Raw genomic sequence first — 4501 nt, 5'->3', positions numbered from 1 at the left:
GTTTGAAGCTGACAGTACCTTAATAACGGGCACAGCTTATTAATTTGAAAAGTATTAGATGAAACTACACAAAGAACCAAGAACAAAAACTTGTGTTCCCCAATACCATTTTGCATCCTTTGTATCCAGAGTTTTTCTTTAGCTGTTGTATATCCTTCCTAACAGTGTCCTTATTTTATAAATAAGCAAACTGGAACAGAAACTAGGAAGTTACCCAAGTCCACACAGTAAGGAGCAGAAGCAGATTTGAATCAAGGCTGTGTGACTCCAAAGCCCATCCTTTTTTTTTTTTTTCCTTTTAAAAAATATATATATATTTTTAGGCCAGGAGCAGTGGCTCATGCCTGTAATCCCAGCTACTCAGGAGGCTGAGGCAGGAGAGTCGATTGAACCCTGGAGGTGGAGGCTGCCGTGAGCTGAGATCGTGCCACTGCACTCTCACCTTGGCGACAGAGTAAGACCCTGTCTCAAAAAAAAAATTAAATAAATAAAATAAAATAATTTTTTTTTTTTTTTTTTTGAGACGGAGTTTTGCTCTTGTGCCCAGACTGGAGTGCAATGGTGTGATCTCAGCTCACTGCAACTTCTGCCTCCTGGGTTCAAGCAATTCTCCTGCCTCAGCCTCCTGAGTAGCTGGGATTACAGGCACACACCACCATGCCCAGCTAATTTTTTGTATTTTTAGTACAAACAGAGTTTCACCATGTTGGTCAGGCTGGTCTTAAAACTCCTGACCTCAGGTGATCCACCTGCCTCGGCCTCCCAAAGTGCTGGGATTACAGGCGCAAGTCACCGTGCCCAGCTGGCAATATATTTTTTTAATTCACATTTTCCATCACTCTTACAAAGCCCAATCTTTTAACCACTATGCTGTAGTTCCTATGTACACAAATCATAGCTCCTATTCTATGGACACATCTTTCTGCAACTCCTTTTTCACTCATAATCATGTTTTTGAGATCTATCCATGTTGATATCTATATTTTTAGTTATATCATGTAAACTGCTACTCACATTCTAATATTAACCACATTTTATTTATCTACTGTCCTATTAGTGGACATTAGATTTATTTATTTAGAAACAGGGTCTCACTCTGTTGTCCAGGCTGGAGTGCAATGGTGCGATCATAGCTCACCACAGTCTTGCACTTCTGGGCTCAAGCCTCATAGGATTCTCCTGTCTCAGCCTCCTGAGTAGCTGGGACTACAGGCATGAGCCACCATGTCTGGCTGATTTTTTTTTTTTTTTAAGTGATGGGGTCTGACTATGTTGTCTGGACTGGTCTCAAACTTCTGGCCTCAAGTGATCCTCCCACCTCAGGATGAAAATGTTTTTAAATTATACTGTGATGATGACTGCACAACTCTGAATACACTAAAACCATGAAACTGTCCACTTTAAATCAGTGAACTGTATGACATGTAAATTATATCCCAATAAAGCTTTTTAAAAAATTCATTTGAGATGGAGTCTCACTCTGTTACCCAGGCTAGAGTACAGTGGCACGATCTCATCTCATGGCAACCTCTGCCTCTCAGATTCTAGCGATTCTCCCGCCTCAGCTTCCTGAATAGCTGGGCACCTGCCACCACTAATTTTTGTATTTTTAGAAGAGATAGGGTTTTATCATGTTGGCCAGGCTGGTCTCGAACTCCTGACCTCAAGTGATCTGCCCACCTTGGGCTCCTAAAGTGCTGGGGTTGCAGGCGTGAGCCACTGTGCCCAGCCTAAAGCTTTTTTTTTTTTTTTTTTAAGTAAACCTTTTATTAGGATACAGTGAGGCTGATGCATTAGAATGGAGTAGGAGTAGCAAGTTGATAAGGACGGAATTGTTTGTCCCCAAAATTCACACATTGAAGTCCTAACTCCCAGCACCTCCGACTGTAACCATATGTGGAGATAGAGCTTTTAAAAAGGTAAGTAAATTAAAATGAGGTCATTAATGGGGTGCTAAGCCAATATGGCTGATGTCTTGATAAGAAGAACTTAGGGTTTGGTGAGGTGGCTCACACCCGTAATCCCAGGGCTTCAAGAGATGGGAGGACCTCTTGAGCCCTAGAGTTCGAGAGTAGCTTGATAGCAAGATCCTATCTCTACAAAAAACTTAAAAAAAATTAGCTAGGCATGGTGTCGTGCACCTATAGTCCCAGCTGCTCAGGAGGCTGAGGTGGGAGGATTGCTTAAATCTAGGAGATTGAGCCTGCAGTGAGCTGTGATTGTGCCACTGCATTCCAGCCTCGGTGACAGAGCAAGACCGTGTCACACACACCAAAAAAAAAAAAAAAAAATAAAAATAAAAATAAAAAAGAAAAGGACTTAGGTCTTATGCACATAGAGAACACCAAGTGAAGACATAAAGGGAAGATGGCCATCTCCAAGTGGAGGGGGAGCCCTGGGAAAACCAACCCTGCTGATACCTTGATCTCAGACTTCTAGACTACCAAACTGTGAGAAAATACATGTCTATTGTTTAAGCTACCCAAACAAACTAAAATGTTTCTAGGGCCCGCAGGAAGCATAAATGTGTGAAGAGTGTGGTGCTCCCAGGGTGCAGAGAGATCTAGGATGAGAGGATGAGCTGAGAGTGTGGATTCTACTTAAAGCAGCAGGTTCTCAACCGTGATAATCAGGAGACAATTTAGGTTATCACAATGGGTGAGAGGGGTGCCTCTGGCATTTAGTGGGTGCAGGCCAGGGATGCTGCCTACCATCCTACCATGCACAGGGCAGCCCCCACAGCCAAGACGGAGAAATTCCTGATTTAAAGGAATTAAAATTGTTTTGATGTCCCTGATTCTACATTGGTCTTTGATGTTGTGATCCTTAAACTAGATTTTAAATAAAGGAGTGGTTGGATCTCATTTGCATTTTATTATTATTTTTTTGTATTTTGTATTTTAGTAGTTTTTTTTGTACTTAGTAGAGATGGGTTTTCATCATGTTGCCCAAGCTCGTCTCAAACTCCTGAGCTCAGACAATCCTCCTACCTTGGCCTCCTTAAGTTTACAGGCAAGAGGATCCTCCTTAGGAGGATTGAGCCCCTAAGGCATGAGCCCCCGCACTTTTTGCATTTTAAAGACTTTGTTCTGGCTGCTTCGAGGAGAGGAAAGTGGAGGGGATAAGTCTAGAAGATCTGTGTGGTAGTTACTGGCCCATCGAGAAAGGAAGGACGGCAGTGAGGGTGGTGGGGAGGTCTCCATGTATTCAATACAACACATAGTCATTCATTCTTCATTTTTTTGAAATAAAGGGTCTCGCTCAGTCACCCAGGTTGGAGGGCAGTGGCGCGATCATAGTTCACTGCAGCCTTAACCTGGGCTCTGGGGATCCACCTGCTTCAGCCTCCTGAGGAGCTGGGACTACAGGCGTGTGCCACCATGCCCAACCATGCTCTGTCACCAGGCTGGAGTGCAGTGGCACGATCTTGGCTCACTGCAACTTCCAACTCCTTGGTTAAAGCAATTCTCCTGCCTCAGCCTCCCATAAGCTGGGATTACAGGCACGTGCCACCATGCCCAGCTAGTTTTTGTATTTTTAGTAGAGACGGGGTTTCACCATATTGGCCAGGATGGTCTCGATCTCTTGACCCCGTGATCCGCCTGCCTTGGCCTCCCAAAGTGTTGGGATTACAGGCATGAGCCATCGCGCCCAGCCAACATTATTTTTAATTAAAAAAAAAAAATATATATATATATATATATATATGAGATGGGGTCTTGCCATGTTGCCCAGGGTTGTTTGGAACTCCTGAGCACAAGCCATGCACCCACCTGGCCTCCTCAAGTGCTGTGACTAAAGGTGTGAGCCACTTTGTCTGGTCTTGATTTTTATTTTCTTCTGAGATTTTTTTTTCCCCTATAATAAACATTAATTTTCATTAAAAAGTTTCGGGCTGGGCGCAGTGGCTCATACCTGTAATCCCAGCAGTTTGGGAGGCTGAGGCAGGAGGATTGCTTGAACCCAGGAGTTCGACACCAGCCTGGGCAACATGGTGAAACTCCGCCGGGCATGGTGGTGGCGCCCGTACTTCCAGCTACCCAGAAGGCTGAGGCGGGAGGATCGCTTAAGCCCGGGAAGTCGGGGTTGCAGTGAGCCATTATCTCCACTGCACTCCAGCCTGGGGGACAGAGCCAAACCCTGCCTCAAAAAAAAAAAAAGAAAAAAAAAGAAAAAAAAATTACTTAGAATTTTACCACCCAGAAACAATCACAGCTAACTGCTTATTGTATTTTCTTCTACATTTTTTTAATATAAATATCCACATCTAGAGTTTATAAATGCAACTCTTTAGACTCTCTCACCCCTTGCACTTTCCTCAAACATTCCCACCATTTTGAGGCCGGAGACCGTGGAATTTGCTTACCGAAAAAAGCCCCTCCCCTTAATGTCGTCATACGAAACTACGCCCCAGATTGCCGCATGCGCACTCTTAAGAGGTCGAAACGGGGAGAGGGGCAGGGGCTCTCGAACGGAAGTGACGCATGGTACATGCGCAATG

This window comes from Macaca nemestrina, chromosome 15 (genome assembly GCF_043159975.1).
Source record: "Macaca nemestrina isolate mMacNem1 chromosome 15, mMacNem.hap1, whole genome shotgun sequence".
Taxonomy (NCBI): Eukaryota; Metazoa; Chordata; class Mammalia; order Primates; family Cercopithecidae; genus Macaca; species Macaca nemestrina.
The sequence above is the reverse complement of the archived record's forward strand: the minus strand, read 5'-3'. Positions refer to the sequence as shown.